Genomic DNA, 20,119 nt, shown 5'->3' with positions numbered 1-20,119 from the left:
GAATGAGGCCTACTAATGGTAAGACTGACTTGCTCTTATACATATATAGATTATTAACTTATAATATTATAAAGTATAAGGGTTGAATTTTAACTTTTAAAACTCTAAGGGCTTAACTTGGAATTAAAGTATTCTTGAGGGAAACTTTACATATTCCAAAACTTGAGGGCAAGTTTTGAAAATATTCAAAACTAATTAATTCCATAATTTATGTGTTTAAAGTAGTTTTAATTAAAAAACTCTTCAAGTTCCATAACTTTAGGACAAGTTATGGAAGACTTTAAACTAATAAAAGAATGTATCTTTTCTTTATTTTTGTAACTTATGGAACTAATTAAGGTTACACATTTTATTACTTAATGAAGTGACTCTTGAACCTCCATAACTTGAGGACAAGTTATGGAGTCATAAAACCATTCAATGAAGACAAGACTCTTCATTTTGTAACCTTTGCCAACTTTTATGAGTTTTAAGAAACTTTAATGTGACTTTTCATGTAACTTGAGGACAAGTTACACAAACACATTTTAGAATCAACTTTTAGATTAAAATGGATTGAAAACAACTATTCAATTAACTTTTCTATTAATCTAAGCAACTCATATGAACAAAGATAATTCACATCAAACTTTTCCATGTAATTAGCAATACTCTTAAACTAATACAAAACATGAATCTATTGACAATTATCTTTGAAATTAGATTAGCATGAACATTACCACATCAAAAATAGGTTTATAAGTTCAAAAACAGCTTAGGGTAATGTTCCTAGTCCAATTCCAGCCAAAACAGTCGACAATCTGCCAACAGGAGGTCAAACTCGTCGAGTTCAACATGGAACTCGTCGAGTTCATGCTCAAATACATGAACTCGTCGAGTTTTCTTCCAGAACTCGTCGAGTTTTTTGTTCTGACAGATTCTTTGGCTTCGAAAAATCAATTTGCATCAAGTATAAGAGAAAGCAAGCCTAGGCTCTGATACCACTGTTGGGTTTTGAGCATTCTAACACTCCTATGGTGTACATGCAACCCTAAATACCTTGGATCTATGTTTTCTCTAATATACATGCAAATGCTAATATTCCAAGGTATTACCCTATCTATCATACAATCATAGATACTTGGGTAATAATATAGATAGAATACATACCTTTTGTAGTGTAGCTTGACTCCATGGGGCTTGAGTGCCTAGTGCCTCAAATGTGACACCTCAAATGGCTCACACAACATCAAATGCTCTTGGAATAACTTAGAGAGAAATCCACACTTCAAGAAATCGGCTAGCCCTTCTTTTTCACACATAGTGGCCGATTTTGGTGAATAATATGATGCTTATATAGTATGTTACAATTAGGGTTACACCATGTAAACCCTAATTGTCATGACCTTTCATTTCCATGACCCATGGGTTAAGTAACCTCCATGGAGCATCCATGGAGCATCCTATGGGTTTAACCCAACTTGATTATCCATGGAGCTTTGGCCCACTATATAAGTTATGGATGATTTACACAATCAACCCATATATTTAATTAGTCTTCTTTTGATCACATAATTAATTCTAAATTAATTCTTGATCAATGCTAATTAAATATTATTATTCTTATTATTAATATATTAGAACTTATAATATATTAATAACCATAATTGTCTTATTTCTCTCTTTTAGTCTATCCAAGTGCATGATGCCATGCAACCCAAATGGACCATGCCTGGTCGGGTCAAGTACATACCAAATATAGTTATGAACTTAGACACTAATGCAACAGATACATCGGTCCTTTTAGAGTGACCGTCAGAGTAGGCAGAGTAGCCTACCGGTTGGAGCTACCGGTGGAGTTGAGTCAGATTCATAACACCTTCCATGTATCTCAGTTGAGGAAGTGTGTAGCCGATGAGACGACAGTGGTACCCCTAGAGGACATTCAGGTGGATGCGAGCCTGAATTACATTGGGAGACCGATCGCGATTTAGATCGAAAGGTGAAGGTTCTAAGGAACAAGGAGGTGCCCCTGGTTGTCCAGTAGCAGCATCGGGAAGGGTCCGAGTCGACTTAGGAACCGGAGTCGGAGATGCGGGAGCAGCATCCAGAGTTATTTGCGGAGCATGACTTCGAGGGCGAACTCTGATTCTAGTGGGGGAGAATTGTAACATCCCAAGTCCAGGTATACCTTGTAAACCTTGATCTTTTGAGAATTTGTCCATATTGGCCCTTTTTAGAAAAAGGTGGTAAATGAGTACGCGGGGCGTACTAGAGTGTATGCTCAGCGTACTCATATGTGTGCATTTGACGCGGAGACCACCTAGTACGCTGGGCGTACTAGGCCCAAAATGAAAACCCTAATTGTTGGTGAGTACCCTATATAAAGGATATGATGACCTCATTCCTGGCCACCATTCCCAGACACCAAACCCTCCTAACCCTAAATCATCATTCTTATAGCTTGTGAGTGCATTTGAGAGCTTGTGAGTGTAATCTTGTGTTCTTGAAGTGGAGAAGAAGCCTTGGCGAAGAAGAAGTGAGAGTCCAGGCTTTTGGATCTAAGCTTAGCTGTATAGAAAGCTTCACATAGAGGCATAAAGCTTCAAGCTTTCTCAGCCTTTTGATTTGTGCATTTATATGGAGTATTTTAGGGTTTTTTCCCAAACGATGGAGACTTTATGAGAATGAGCTCCAGAGACCATGATCAACCCCCTTTTAGTGTATTTTGTGGAGTAAAGTCATAAAAATCCAATCTTGGACGTTAGAAGCAAGCCATGCATGACTTATGAGCTTTATGAGGAAAGAGGATGAGTGTTTTGAGTGTTTGTGACCTAATCAGCCATGCAAAGGCTTAAAGTCACTGAATTTATGGATTAAGAGATATTAGGGAGTCCAGATCTGTGATATGGGCCAAGGTCTTAACTGATTAAGACCAAATATATGAGGAGAGTGAAACTGGGACTTACGCAGGGTGTAATCCTAGTACGCGCACCGTAGGGGTCGAGCATCCCTGATATCTGCATGGCAGCTGAGTACGCCCAACATAGAGAGCTGGTACGCGCAACGTACTCTCTGCCGTTGACTTTTGGTTGACTTTTAGGGTTTTGGTCAATGTGTGGTCTATTGAGCCCATGGAGGGGTAAAATGGTCTTTTACCCTTCTGTGAGTATATGGAAGGGTTATTCTAGCTTCATGAGAGCAGCTATTAATTAAGGATAATTATTTTGTGTGTTAGGTGAAGGCTAGACTGGTGATTCGAGTTCGAGGTTGTCCAATTCTTACGAGGTGAGTCTTCTCACTATACTTTACCTATAGTGGTATTTATGTGTGATCAGAGGGTCGTATGTGCTTATTTGAGTTATGAATTTGTCTGTGTGATATATATGCTATATTATGTGTTACTGAGACCGAACCGGAGGGTCCAACGAGCTGTGAGACCGGAAGGTCCTCACTGAGACCAGACCAGAGGGTCCAACGAACCATAGGACTGGAGGGTCCCACTGAGACACATAGACCGTAGGGTCTTACAGAGTTATAGCCTCTAGTGGCTAATTTGTTGTATGTGGTATTTTGGGGAACTCACTAAGCTTCGTGCTTACCGTGTTATATGTTATGTGTTTCAGGTACTTCTTAGGATCACGGGAAGGCGCCAGCATGATTGTACACACACACATCAGACTTTGAGTTTTGATTTAGAGGATCTTGGAGTTTGATATATATACAGTCTTTGATTATGAGATTTGATGATTGACATTGTGACATTTTGAGGTTTCATTACTATGATAAATGTTTTTTTTAATTGGAAAAAATTGGTTTGAAAATTTACGTCGTTACACTTTGATCGGTAGGATGTGTGTAGGTTTTGGTTAATTTGTCTACGATCACCCAAATAGTAGTGTGTCCACCCGCAGTCTTGGGCAACTTTGTCATGAAGTTCGTGGTATGCTCCGTACCTGGTCCTTCTATAATCGCTTGGTGTATACACGTCGTATATAATCAAGATTGAAAAGACGGTCGAAATAAGTGATTCTACCCTTAGCCCACAACCAAACAAGGAACAGGAGTTAAAGTCAAATCACAAATCCTATGTCTGTAGAATCTTAATTATATATAACCCTAACGTATACACTTAGTAATCATAAATTACCAGCAAGGGCCTTACTTTCTACGTGAGTGATGTGATTAATTCGGGTGAGAAAGTGATTACGACTACTTTTTCCATAGCTACTGCGTAGGTTTCATGTTTTGTTGCGTTTCGAAACTTATGGTCGATAAGCTTTATTTGCCACTAGTATTAATAAATATTGAGACCTAAAAATTGTTGTTATGAAGCGTACCGATAACCACAGGTGGTTCCAGGAGAGCCTCTCCTGCAGTGATCATAAGTACCTTTCCATTTCCACCCTGAAAATTGTTGTGGCAGTCCTTCCTAAAATTCCCTGGCTAATTGTACTCAAAACAGTTATGGTTGTCTGCCTATGCATACTGCTGGAGCATTGGTCTATCTGAATGGCATAACTTACAAACTTGTTATGACTATATCGGGTTCTGAACGCCTTTATGGGGACATCTTCTTCCTGAACTCTAAGTTGATGGTACCCTGATCGCAAATCAATCTTTGAGAAGAAGTCGAACCCATTGTAATTGGTCGAACAAAACATCGATCCTAGAAAAACAGGTACCGGTTCTTGGCGGTCAGCTTGTTTAATTCCCGATGACTCAGTCTTCATCTCAACTCGTCCGTCTTTCCTCTTCACAAATAAGACTGGCGCTCCCCAAGGTGAGGAGCTTGGTTTAACGAATCCATTGTATTAATACTTTGTGTAGTTGACTAGACTATTCTTGAATTTCTGTCGGGGTTGGTCTGTACGGAGACTTTGCTACGGGGGATGCTTTTGCAATTAAGTCGATTTTGAACTCGACTTGTCGTAAGGGTGGTATTCATGGAAGGTCTTCTGGGAATACATCGGGAAGGTTACGGACTTCTGGAATATCCTTAATGTCTTTCACTTCTTGTTTCTAGTCCACAACGTGGGCTAGGAAGGCGTGGTACCTCTCGTATAGGTACTTCTGAGCCTTGAAGCACGAGACGATTCGGAGGTTTATGTCGGTTTTGTCATCGTAGATTACAAGGGTTTTGTTATTTGGTAAGTTAAGTTGAACGACCTTTTTGTAACACATGATATTGGTATGGTAAGGACTTAACCAAAGCATGCCGATTGACTACGTCGATGTTTCCTATTGTAACTGGCATTAGGCCGATTTGGAAGGATTGGTCGTTTAGTGTTAGAGTGCATCCTATGTATTTGTCTTTTGTGGTTTTGGTATTCCCGTTAGCCATTTCTACGGTAAAGGTTTCATTAAGTGTTTGAGGTTTTTGGTTTGGGAAAATGTTCAAATTTAAGGCTCACAAAACTCCTCTCCGCACCGCTATTGTAAGGTATGCATGCATATGAGTTATTTAAGGAGAAACGTACCGGTAAGAACAATGGGGTCCCTCGTTACTTCCTCCTGTCCTGTTGTTGAAACTCTCCCGACGCCTCTGACATTTTTGTTTCTAGTATTTAAGCAGTCCCTTTTGAAATGCCCCACCTCCCCACATCTGTAGCAAGCATGACCCATCCTAACATTAGTGGCTTAGGTGGTCTGTTGAGCTAGTACCCTACAGGAACGAGCGGTGTGCCCCTTTTTGCTACAGTTGTTGTAGTGCTTCTCTCGGCAGAATCCATTGTGATGGAAGTTACACTGGTTGCATTTAGGCAGGTTTCCAACATATGGTTTCGTCGGCACTGAGGCAGCAGGGACAATGGTGGTATGGACTTCCACAATTTGTTGTCTTTTGGCAGGCTCTTGAGTCGGACGACCCCTTTTCTTATTCAAGAACTTTCGTTTCTTGGGCAGCACTCCCCCTTTTTCGTAGGTGTTCTTAGGTTTTTAATTTGGGAAGTCTTTGCAGGAGCACACTCGTTGGTGTCCTTGGTTGTCACAATGATTGGAACTGTGGATATCGTTCCCATTTCCGTTCATGTTGTTAGCGCTAAGTTGGGTCATGACGGCTGTCACGGTAGCTACTACAACGACTTGGAATGTAGCGGTCTCCATTTGTAGAACTGGTGTTGCACCGGTATGCTGGTTACTTCCGCGTGGTGGCATGATTATGTTGCATGGTATGAAATGAGTTCGTAAGTAACTATGGTCGTTGCTAGTTGTATCCCATATATATATATATATATATATATATATATATATATATATATATATATATACATATAAATTACATGTTTTGCTGTACGATTCCTAATGTTACAGCCAACATCCTCGTAATGTACTTATGGTAGTAAGTAGTAGTAGGTATTGTACAAACGTTAAGTTACCAAAAATAGAACATAGATGCCAAAACATTAAGTTGATTCGTGTTTCCTTGGTTTTGGAGGGCGTACCTCGCTTGATTTACTACTACTAGTTTTGATGAAAGATGCAATAAGCCTAACACATAGTGTGAGTAGTGTAGTCACTAACTCACTAGGCTATACTAGTCTATCATATACCCAAAATGACACACAAGGGTCCCCGCCATCTCACACATCTTGCGAGTGGCCTCCTCCGCTCCCTATTCCGCTATGACTGCTCTAGTTTCAGCTGCAAGGATTTGTTGTCTTATGGCGGTTATCTCCTCCTCTAAGGAGTGTAGGCGGTCCGTATTGTTTTCCTGATCTGCTTGTAGGTTTGGCATGGCATCCGTATGGTGTTCTTGTTCCTTGTGGATGTGTCGAATTCGCACCGTCGTGTTCCGGGCTTCGCCACCGATCTCCATTACCTTATGATGGAGAGCCTGAAACCGAGTGCCCAAGTGGGTCACTCGTGGTACAATCAGAGGTAGTGCTCGATCTGTGGGGGTAATAGGGCCTGGAGCATGGTGTAGTGGGTATATGCTGAATGTGGATCGTCGACCGACTTCTCCAGCCCATGTATGTAGTTGGGTTGCCCATTGCGGGGGCGAACCCTTGAAAGAGAGAGGTGAAAGGGTCTCATGTCTCTTCTTTATAGGGTAAGGTTAACGATCTTCCCAGCGCCTGCCTCCTTGTTTGATCCCTCCTCATGAACCCCTTCTGGTTCCTCCTCGATCCATCTTTTGGCTGCCATGGCAGGGTAGTAGGGGTCTTTGTCGCAAAATCTGACCATATCGTTTGTGCGAGAATAGAGGTACATAAAGAATCTAGGTGTATGGTTCTATAGTATCATAAAATACTCCTATAGTATTTTAAACTTTATGTTTGGTTCCTAGGGTTTCTTTTTATGGGTGTTGGTAAGTTTTAGACTTGTTGTTCACCACGGCTATTCCCCGACATATGCTAGTCATATCCTGAATAAATATAGTTGATCAGACTATATTTATCCCAGATCTGATTGCATACCCCAAGGCCTACTCGTAGTGTCCAACTTATCATAATACTTTTATATGGTTCTTGTTATGACACAACCCTAGTATGTAGGTATGTACTTATACTTTACTAAAATATCATTATATTTTAAAAGTATACTTGTGCTAAAATGTTTAGTGAGAGGGTTTTAGTTCCATTGTATTTATATTTGTATATCTTACATGGTGCGATATACTTAGCCACTATAAACAATGCTCTGATACCAATCTGTCACACACCCAAACCAGGATGGCGGAAACGTTTGGGGGTGGATGGTTTTCATGTATTGTATCATAACATAGAGAATAATAGTGACCAAAGCAAACACAACCATCATAAACATAATTGAAATAGTTACATCGTTGTATGAGGTACATGTTTCTAAATCAATTACAATATGATGATAAAAGATTTGATTGATGCCTTAGCGTCTCATCCTCAAAAGCTTGGTGTTACCTGTTTTAGTGGTTTCCTAAGAATACAAGTGGTTTGAAAAAGTGTCAACAATTAAGTTGGTGAGTTTATAAGAGTTTGTATGAGAAATTGTAAACCTTTCCTTGTAAAATGATAGTGTTTAGTTCCAGAAAATCCAACATTTTCCTTAAAAACGAAATGTAGTCTTAGAACTCTAAGACCGAAATGTAGAAGTATTTCCATAATTAAAATAGTAATATGCAGTTTTATCATCATATAAAACCGTTTGAATGAAATTTTTCCGTAAACTAAATGTGTCGTTGTTTCCCATGTGAGTTATTATAACCATACTAATGACCTAGATGGCCTGCTGCGACGTTCTTCAGGCGTCAGAAATGTTTATGACATTTTTCACCTCAGACCTGCCGGTCTAACTGTAGCTAATAGTTAGGGTGCGAGATTGTCAATCCCATATAGATCTATACACAAGTGTCACGCTCTCTCTACGGGAGATTCTGGTTATAATTACGGACTTTAGTAGGTACTCTGGTAGGTACGGTGAAGACAAATGTCTCACAAAAATTGATTCAACGAGTTTACGTTTTATTGTAATGAAAACATTTGTATGTGTAATTATCCCTTTTTCCAGGATAATTATATACGTACTTTTATATAAGTATACACTTTGCTCAACATATTACAAAAGTGTTAAGGTCTCATAAACTATATTTATATAGTTTATTATAGTAATTAGTTTTTTTTACCCAAAATATATATATATATATATATATATATATATATATATATGTATATTTTTATATATAGGGGCTAGTATACTTAGACGTCCATAAATAACAAATATTTTGTATCTAGCACAAATAAATGAGTTTTTAGTATTAAAAATGTCCATTTTTCTAGTTTTTGACTTTTAGCGTCACAAACGGCGGATTAAGATAGTTGCGTAAAAACTTATTTTTACCTTTTTGTGATTTTTAGGTCAAAGTAACCTTATATGTTTGAAATAGCATATCTTAAGTCAAATCTCACAAAAATAATGTAATAACGTTTTTTTCATGTAAATAATACTTTTGCACAATTTCAAGAAGAAGTTTGCATAATAACTTAGATTATTGAACAATTTTACTTGTAATCCCCACCTAAAACACAGAAAAACTCAAAAATAAATGGGTATGAACTCACCTTGTGTGTTTTCTTAATGAGTGGAAGGTTGAGGATGAGAAGTTTCAAGTCGAGAAAACTTGAAAAATAGTTGGAGATATGATGCTCCTATGGATATTAATACGTGAATATGTGTGTAAATGATTCAAGATTAGCTTAAAAGTATGTAGAGTTTATTAGAGGTTAGAGGAAGTACTTACCCACAAAGACCCAAGAATAATCTTGGAAAATTCGTTGCTAGAGAGGGAGTGAGAGTTTTTTTTGGAGAGAAAAGTAAATTTTTGGAAGAAATGGTGAAATGAGGAACAACCTCCTGATCGTGGGTTATAAGGAAGAAGTAAAGCAATTGGAGGGGTGGTTAGGAGGAGTTATAAGGGGGACAAGGATTTGACTAATGGAAGACTAGCTAGAGTTAGAGAAGTGACATAAAGAAGACTTGTGTCATGATGGGGGAACCACTTGTGCTAGTAACTTTATGTATAAAATAATATAAATCTTTCTAACTCTTGATATTCTTTTACAAAATGGTGTGCTTTATATAAATTAAAGCTTCAAGATGGGCATAAAATATGAGGTTAGAGGGTCTAAGATATGAAAAATATGAGTTTGATGGAAATCCCGACGTCAAAAACTCAAAAAAATGAAGAATTGTTCGAAACTGCCAAAATTCCGGAGTGGGGTCCAGAGATGAGGGGAAATCCGAGACCAACAGGTGTTCCGGAGTGGTTGGTGCGAAGTCAGAAGACTTCCGGGGCAAACCTGATTCTGGAGTGAGCACTCTTCCGGAGCCGGGTGAGTTCCATGGCGAGAAGATCCGAGACGGCAGGTTCCAGAGCGATATTGTCCGAGATGAGGAGGTTCCGGAATAGCAGAAAAAGGCTCTGAACTAAGAGGGATTCCAGAATGAGAGGGTCCGAAGTCAGGGGGTCCGGAATGGCAAGAGAGGCTCTGAAAATGAACACTGTATTCCGAGGTTAGCTTGTTCTTTTTAGTTTTCTCATTCTGTTTCGAGCTGTTTTCAACAAGGGAAGAGGCGGAATGATGTTGGTGTTTATGGGGAAGGTTAGAAGTGTGGTTTTTGTTACTAAGAGAGATTTGGGAGAGAGAGGGATTTAGGAGAGATTTGAGAGAGAGAGAGAGAAAGAGAGATTTAGGAGAGATTTGAGAGAGAGAGATAGATTTGAGAGGGAGAGATTTGGTGTTGAAGATGGAGTGTCAATGTCTCTATTTATAGTATTCATAGAGCCTTCATGCATCAGGTAAGATTGGATACTTACCCACCAAGGCTCAGAGTAGCGACTTTCATTACACTTTGATGGGTGTTGTTTTTAAGGTCGGCCTAAGTGGTTGAACCTACACCACGACTTGTGTTTGTAGCCCTTGCTAGGGTTTTTCCCCATAGTGTTAGGTTTGTAAACCCTACTACATTGGGTTACGAGTATTATTTAATCCCAAATAATATATATCTGAATTATCAAGTTTGTTACGTTACTAACCCTAATTAGGGTTTATATTAGATAGTTGGCAATCCCGAGTGATAAGTTGTATTATAATAGTAAGTTGTACAGTAGGAACATTAGGAAACATAACGTTTATCCTAAAACCCTAATACTAGTCGAGTTGACTTGGTTGACTTGTTGACTTTGGTTGACCCAAAATTGACAATTGTCACAAAAGTCCAGATCTACAAGCTCCAATGCAAACAACACTTCTCCAATGAGCCCCTTCTTCTCCAAGATGCACCATGAACACTTCAAAGCACTCACAAACACCTTCTTTTAGCTCACAAGGCTCAAAATAGGGTTAGGGTTTCGTGGGAGGGTGTTGGAGAGGTGGAGGTTGAGAATAGAATGGTTTTGGGGAAGTTAAGGAGCTTAAATAGGGCTCAAACCACAAATATAGGGTTTAGGCATTGATCATGTATGCCCTACGAACTTTTGGTATGCCCAGCGTACTCAGGATGCCTTAGTACGCCCAATGTACTCCCTTCAGTACGCCCAACATACTCAACTTAACACAAAACCGTCCAAACTTCAAACGGTCATAACTTCTTCGCTTCAACTCCGATTTCAACGATCTTTATATCCACGGAAAGGTATTGAGGAGATCTAAAATCCTAATATTTACTTTTGACTTAAAACACATCGAACTAAAATCCATAATTCATAAAAGAAGTCTGAACACTACCTTCATATTTTAACCTTTGACTCCAAAGCACAAACCGAACTCTTGGATCACACAATGTACAATACCCACATCCAAATGGGTCTAAACCTCTCGTTACCAAAGCTTGAAGCCATATGAAACTTGACCTTAGGGTCACGACCTCAAATTATGAAACGACCCGAAACAGGGTGTTACAGATCTCCCCCAGTTAAATTAGATTTCTTCCTCGAAATCATTTCTTACTAACTCTTCTGCCGAACCAACGATCCTGACGGAACTCTATGAATCACGAAGATGACTGGGAAAGTCACGTCACTTCAATAACCATCCACCCTTACTACCATCGAACCCAAAATAAAGGAAATCACAAGCCCTATCAAAGAATGAACCTCAACTTTGATCTAAGCCCACGAGTGTCCAACCACTGCGCCTGGAATTGAAAACCCTGATTGATGTCTAACTCCCGGGAAGGAAAAAAAACTCCAAACCATTTCCATAATGACTCAACTTCATATCCCGGACTAGACAAACCTATCTGTCTAGAACAAATTTACGGATACCCGAAACATATACGCCCCGACCACTTACCGGTACCGAAAAATCCTCATCGAAAACAAAATCAGCTCCATACTCAAAAACTGAGTAGGTACAGGTGTACCTGGTCTATCCGCTAACACGACTCCATTAGTCATCCACTCCCAATTAAGGACAGATCAACCAACCAATGCTCAAACAATCACTAAGTCCGCTTAACCCCAATGACGGCTACAAACCGAACCGAGTTCTCACATCACATTTGGCCCCAACCCAGCCTACGATTTCCCAATTTTACAGATGTTGAGGCCCAATCACAACCCTTCAGCCAACCATGTGATAATCTAAATCATCCTAGAGAATGCCATGAGCCAATTCACAGACTTCCGTCACTGTTACCACCGCCTACCAACCGAGTGAATGCTACGGCTGCTCCACAGTCTTATAACACTCCCTCCACTGCATCTTATCCTAGTGAATGCTACGACTGCTCCACAGTCTTACATCACATTAACAACCACACACTAACCTGGTGAATGTTATGGCTGCTCCGCAGTCTTACATCACTTCCACAACCATACACTATCTTAGTGAATGCTACGACTGCTCTGTAGTCTTACATCACTTCCACAACTACACACTATCCTGGTGAACGCTACGGTTGTGCCGTAGTCTTACATCAATCCTACAATCGCACACTAACCAAAAACACTGCGAGTCAAAATCCTGCCTACCAAACTATATTAAGTGTTCGGGTCGTGCTTCAGACCCCAAAGCGTTCATCAGCCAAGAAAAGGCAGAGAGGTCCTAATGCAACCCTCGACCTGAACCTAACCATGAATCCATATCATTTGTTCCGATGTTCGTCACTGGCCAAAGAACATTTTTCCTTGCTTAACCCTAAACACTCTCGCAACTAGAACTGCCTCTATAGTTGACTTAGGATGATACTGAGATGACTGGCCTTCCCAGTTAATCCTTAATCAAATAATGTCTTACCCGCACCACCCGATTTGCCGTTCAAGGCCCCGCCGGCCACACGGTAGTATGCTCCGCACTCACAATACTGACCTATCTTGGATTCTGTTGGATTAGGTGTCTAAGCCCATAACTATAATTTGTATGTACTTGATTTGATAGTAGCATGGTCCTTTTGGGTTGCCTTCACTCATGCAACTTGACAGGATGGCTAGTGGAGAGAGAGTAGAATTTATTATTTGAAATAATAAATTGGTACTCAAATGATTTTATTAATATATTATAAGATTAATATATTATTTGGAAATCATATTATTAATTAGTGATTAATCAGAAATTAGTCTGGGATTAATTTTGGGATTAAAGGAACTGATTAATAATGGAGGGAATGGGTATTGGACTCCTTAATTAGGAGTGGACCGAATCTTATAGGGAGGCCCAATAGATTTCGACCAAGGCTTGCTAAATAAGATTCCATGGGCTGCTTAAGCCTTAAGCAGGAATTAGGGTTTCCTCCAGAAACCCTACCAGCCCACAACTATATAAGGAACCCCACCACATGGGATTTTCGGCCAATGCTTGTGTATGAGATACCCTAGCCGATTTTCCTTGTCTCTCCTCTCATCTTGTTGCATTGGGTGTTTGTGAACCATTAGAGGTGCGACATTTGGGGCACTAAGCTTTCAAGAGTCATGGATCTTCAAGATTGTCTTGTTATTACTATATAACAAGTAAGGTAATCTTCTAACCCTAATTTATTTGTGAATTTCGAAATTGTATGCTACATTACTGTTATTGCTTTGGTATACAATTCGCATGTTCAATTAGTGAGAAACTTAGATCCAAAGCAATTAGGGTTGCATGATTACATATGAATGTAGATATGTTCAAAACCCATCAGTGGTATCAGAGCCTAGGATTTTTTTCAATTGAATTGATGCAATAATGAATTGTCCAAGGCGGAAACAAAATCGATTTTGTTGTCTGCTCAAAGAAATCGACGAGTTCATGTAGGAACTCGACGAGTTGGCTCGTCAGTTCCCCATTTTTTCTATTTTCAGATCTTATCTTGATTAGGATTACTACCTTATTTCGTTTTTACTGCCTAAAATCGAATTCTTTGTATGGTAATATGATATCCTTATCATAATTAAAGGATTTGGTCAAATTTGGATAATGATAAGATTATTTTCCCTATTTAAAATTTAACCTAGTATTTTAAAAAGTTTTAAAATTCACAATTTTGATTTTATAATTTAAATTTGAAATTAAAAGTTTAATTTTTGGAAATTTAAGTGGAAAACCCTAGAAAATATCCTTATGGATTTTATTAATAATTTAATTAAAAGATTAATTAAAAGACAATTAATAAATCCATGTATGGTTTAATTTTAAATTAAAAGTTTAATTTATTAAAAGATTAAACCTTAGTATTTTAAAAGTTTAAAATACAACCTTATACTATTTAAAATTAAAAGTTTAATATATATATATATATATATATATATATATATATATATATATATATATATATATATATATATATATATATATATGTATAACAAAAGTCAGTCTTACAGTTAGTATGTCTCATTCATGAAGCTGGTCTATAAGGGGTGTTTAAGGAAGCGGCCTATAAAATGACTGACATTGGGTATCCATTCTTACCCACAACACTCTTGACTGGTTGAGGGTCGTTAGCCGAACGGGTAGGATAGGACACTAAACTCTCATTAAAAGTATAATGAATTATAAAGTAACTAAACGCTTTTACAAAATTCCCAATCTTAGTTACTTTAGGAAAAATGTGAATTTGATGTTAACACATGAAATTGCACATTGCACCTTTTTGGGCATTAGTGGAGCATGTGTGGTTAACCGGCACACTAATATAGGACCAATATTGTTTGCAATGGTTGTCTCGTAAATTATCGTTGATCAATGGAGCATGTGTGGTTAACCGACACATTGATTAGGTGATAATGACATTGAGGGTACCAAGCTAATTTGCATGGTTATTCACATCTCGTTTGTGATCCTCGGCATCCCAGTCACAAAGTGATAGCATAATCGAGATTAAACATGTCATTGCATAGTTCAATGAATCTCAAAAGATCTAGGAATTTCATCTAAAACCTAATTTGTTTAAGATTTCGTTTTCTTGGTGGAATTGGTAAATCGTCATTTACCTACCATCAAATAATTTACACTTCGATTACGACATCCCTCTTCTGAATTGTGAATTATTGTGTGTGGTCCTAACCTTAATATTTCATTTAGGTGTTATATTAAGGATCTAAATCAACTAACTTAAATTTTATCCTTTTATAGATGTCGAGTTTAGACAACTATGGTCTTCCTCATCCTTTTGGAAAAAGCTTTCCGTCTGAAGATGATCTTCCATGTGTCGATCAATGTGAAAGGTCACTCCCTTCGTCGTGTATTAGTGGAACTGGAAATCATACTTCTCTTCCTCCACCTCCTCCAATGATTCTCCCTAACCGACAATTTCGTCAACTTGAAAAGTTCAAAGTCACTCAAGCCCTATTGGCATGCAAAACACCAAGATGGAAATCCTATACGTGCACACGTCCTCAAGATGACAGATTCAGAATGTTGGGTGTCGTTTTCCCAAGGAAGCTAGCTGTTGACTTGGTTCTTTACTCGCTTCCTGAGTCATATAGTCAGTTCCTGAAGGACTACTACATTATTGATCACGATGTGACCGTAATCGATCTGACATATTTGCTAATTGCTGCTGAAGTAGAAATGCTTTGGCGCACTGGTCAGACAAATTTGTTTGGAGGATCTATCTCCCAAAGTTCCATGGACATTGACGATGGAAAAAGTGATAGTCCAGAAATGGTTTCTCCTCCTAAGGGAGAGAAATTGGCCAAGGTCAAAAGGTTTGGCCATAAGATAAAGGCCAGTTCTGAGATAGTTCCATGTGCCGATGCTAAAGAATCCATTTGTTTCTACTGCCAATCGAAGGGGCATTGGAAGCGAAGCTGCCCAGACTACCTGAGAGATCTTAGAGATGGTAAAGTCAAATTGTATGTTTCTACTTCAGGTACATCCACTATCTGACTTTGTTAAGTTCCTATTTATAGATTCTTATTACATGATGTGGTAATCACATTTTGATGTTTTGTAGGATCGAAGAAAATGAAGGAAGGTTAAGAGGAAGTAATGGCTGATTTTGATATGAAGAAATGGATTTCAGTCACATGGCTCAATGATCAGGATTTAGATTTGCTGCTTAGTAGTTACGATAGATTGCTTAGGAACATGTAGAAACATAGTTTTTGTAACATCCCGACTCCCAGGTATAATATTTATATATTTATTTATGAGTTGAGCAACTCGACGAGTTGGATGCCCCAACTCCTCGAGTAGAGGCGGATTGACCATGTGGGTTTTATGACCAACTCGACGAGTAGGAGAGACCAACTCGACGAGTTGGCGCTGTGAGAGGAAACCCTAATTCTTCGGGGTTGGGTCCTATTTAAAGGACCTTAAGCCCTTAAATTCGCCTCACCAGCCACCTTACTCCCCTGTGTGAAACCCTAATCGCCTATATTGAGCTTACCATGAGATTGAGACTTCAGATACGGACCTTGTGAGGTCCCTAGAGTCCAAAGGTCCCAGCTTTATCTAGCTAATAGAAGAGCTTTCATAATTAAGACCCTAAATGGAAGTTGTTTTGGCATTTTAAGCCCTAAGTGCCATGCATGGACGTAATGCTTGCAGCTTTACGTGGTATATTAGCCTTAGGAGGCTAGATCTATAGTTTGGGGTTATGAATCTGTCTTAAAACGTCTGAATGAGAAAGGAGACTTAAGGGACTCGCTGAGTTGATGAGCTAACTCGACGAGTCGGCTAGGGTTTTCCTCGATGAGTCTGGACATGAGTAACTCGACGAGTTGATGAGACAACTCGACGAGTTAGGTTGGGCTTTCGCGACTTTTATGAAGGAACGATGGGACTCGACGAGTCACAAATATGCACTCGACGAGTCGTGTCAACATGGACTGTTGACTCGAGTGTAGACTTCAGTTGAATTTAGGGTTTGGTCAAGACAGGGAGTATGGGGACCATGGAGGGGTAGAATGGTCTTTTACCCATTCCAAGAGTTAGAGAGAGAGAGAGAGAGCAGCCTTGGTTTATTTAGAGTTGTGAATGGAGTGTTAATTAGAAATAATTATCATATGTGTTAGGCGGAGGTTATATCGGTGATTCGTGTACAATATTTATTTGCTTGATTACGAGGTGAGTCTTCTCACTATACTTACCTAGAGTGGTTATCTTTGTGTGACCATAGGGTCTTATGTGCTTATCTTGAGTATTGTGATAGCCTGCACTATGTCTTTATGATTTATGTTGTGTATTATTCTGAGTTTACTGAGTTAGGACCGGAGGGTCCACCCGAGTTGTGGGACCGGAGGGTTCCACTGAGACACATTGGTCGGAGGGTCCTATTCGAGTATAGCCATGATAGGCTAATGAGATGTGTGTGGTATCTTGGGGAACTCACTAAGCTTCGTGCTTACCGTGTTATGTGTTATGTGTTTCAGGTACTTCTCAGGATCACGGGAAGGCACCGGCTTGATTGTACACACGAGGCGAAGTTATGTTTTGAGGATCCTGGATTGTGTTTAAACAATTTTATGAACATGTGTTTTGATAAATTGTCATTTTGGAGATTTGTGAACTATGTTTTTGAGAATTATGTGATTTTTAAAATGAAAATTTTGTTTGAAAATTTATGGTGTTACAAGTTGGTATCAGAGCCTTGGTTTGAGGGATTCGGATGTACCTTCGGGTGTGTCTGGACTCAAACTGAGGATTTGAGAAAAAAGTTCAAAAGAATTGATTTTTCCAAAATGGGAAAGAGTTTATGAGAAAAACGAGTGGAGCAGTGTGTTCAATTAGCCAGAGCCCGAACAGTGATTTCCCAAAATACCCTTACTTATTTGTGTTATGAGATATTTATGAGATGTTAGGGATGCATGCTAGAGGATAGGCTAGGTATTTCATATTTAGGGCTAGTGTTGCTTGATTTGTGATACATTAGCCTAGGAGTTCCTACTATCTGTTGTTTGCCTTAATTATGTGTTGAGTAGGAGTATCTAGCAGGAATCACTTAGAAAGAGTTCTGAGTCGAGGGATAATCTAGGAGAGGTATCTAGATGAGCATATGAGGGGTGTACTGAGAGAGTAGTCTGTTATTCGTGAGATATAGAGTACGTGTGAATTGGGATCCTAGGAGGAGGACTTGGGGTGACTACAGGTTGGTGTGGAAGTTAGTAGTGGGCCGTACTATTGAAAACACCGGATCTGTATGCAACCCAAGTAAGAATCCTTAGGGTTACTAAGGAGCATGTAGGGGCGGGAAATCGAGTGTGAGTATGCTCGAGCGAGTCTCTGGTAATTTTTGTGTTGTGTTTCCGAGACATCATGGTGGGTACATGCCACAACCCCGAGAGCAGTAATGCCAGTGACGAGGAGATCCGCAGGATCATTCATGAGGAGGTGGCCGCAGCTATTCGAGAGGCGATACCGGAGATGTTTGGGTCTATTAAGACCACCCTGATTGAGACATTTGATGAGCGCTATGTCGCTGTTACTGAGGCCGCTGCTGCTACAGCCACCACAACTGTTGCCGCTGCTAGGCCATAGGGAGGTGACTCGTTGTTCCGGGACTTCAACAACACGAAGCCACCAGATTTTGATGGGACACAGGATCCGATTATTGCTATGAGATGGATCTCCAACATCGAGGGATGTTTTTACACGTGTTCATGCCCCAAGCACTTGAGAGTTCGGTTTGCGCTGAATCAGCTTCGCTTGGGAACGAAGGACTGGTGGAAGTTTGTGACAGCCAGCTTTACTCTTGCAGATCATGTTTCAATGACATGGGAGAGATTTACATAGTTGTTCCGAGACGAGTATGTTCCCTAGGTGGAGAGGGAACGGTTAGCCCAGGAGTTTTTGTCTCTCAAACAGAAGACAGAAACTGTGACCGAGATTTCGAGGATGTTCCATGAGAGGGCGCTGCTTTGCCCTGAGCACGTGTCTACTGAGCAGGCACGTGTGAGCCGATATGTGAGCATACTGAGGAGGGATATACGGAGTTCGTGGCGAACTCGTCTTACCAGACATTGGCCGAGTTGCAGACCAATGCTCGACGGAGGGAGATTGAGCTAGAGTTACAGGCCAGGGAGGAGGGAGAGTCCCAAGGGAGGGACCGGAGACCGATACAGTCGCAGCCGACGACGAAGCGGGCAAAGCCCGCTGATACGAGAGTTGGGGGCCAGAAGGGCCGCGCTTGTGGTAAGTGCGACAAGAGTCACTAGGGATCGTGTCGGGCAGTGATTTGCTACAAATGTGGCAAAGAGGGGCACATGGCGAAGGATTGCCCCAAGGGGTTTGCAGTTTGCTTTCACTGCAACCAGACCGGCCATCGGAAGGCCGAGTGCCCTTAGCTCGTTCAGGGATCAACCCAGGGTTCTGCACCTGCTGTTTTGCGTGCTACAGATAGTCGGCCAGTGAAGGCCGAGACGCCGAGAGCTCGTGGGAGAGCTTTTCAGCTGACATCGGAGGAGGTCCGTGCAGCACCTGATGTCGTTGCTGGTACGTATTTCCTGATTTATATACTTTGAGATTTGTTGCGCTTATTTTGTGCTATATATAGGTACTTTTCTTGTGAGTTTTGTACCTGCTTTGGTGTTATTTGACTCGGGTGTGAGTCGATCCTTCGTGTCTTTAGCTTTTAGTCGTCACATCAGTATTCGACGTGAGGCGTTGAGTCGACCTCTGAGGGTTTCTATAGCCGACAAGCATGTGGTTTTCGCTACTGATGTATTCCGAAGATGTGTACTAGAGATTTTTGGTGTTGAGTTCCCGATAGAACTGGTACCGATCGCGATGGGTGACGTCTGTGTCACAGTGGGCATGAATTAGTTTAGTCGGTTTGGATCTGTGATCGACTGTGAGCATCAGATGGTGACCATATGAGACCCTAGTAGGGGAGTGCTTACGGTGTATGGCGAGGGTACCAGATCTGGATCAGCTCTCTGCTATGCTGCCAGGGTGAGACAGAGTCTACAACAGGGTTGTTTGGGCTTTTTGGCGTACATGATGGATATGCGGGTTGCTACAGAGAGACCGAGTTCTATCTCTGAGGTTTCGATAGTGTGCGAGATCCGGATGTTTTTCTCGAGGAGTTGCCGGGTGTGCCTCCCGAGAGGCAGGTGGAGTTCCAGATTGATTTGGTTCCGGGTGCGGCGCCTATTGCCAAGGCACCTTATCGCCTTGCGCCACCAAAGATGCAGGAGTTATCCTCACAGCTCCAGGACCTGCTGGGGAAGGGTTTCATCAGACCGAGTAGCTCGATGTGGGGAGAACCTATCCTTTTTGTTAAGAAGAATGATGGTTCACACTGG

This window comes from Lactuca virosa, chromosome 1 (genome assembly GCF_052849685.1).
Source record: "Lactuca virosa cultivar CGN04683 chromosome 1, Lactuca_virosa_CGN04683_v6, whole genome shotgun sequence".
In the NCBI taxonomy this organism is placed as follows: Eukaryota; Viridiplantae; Streptophyta; class Magnoliopsida; order Asterales; family Asteraceae; genus Lactuca; species Lactuca virosa.
Note: the sequence above shows the minus strand (reverse complement) of the source record.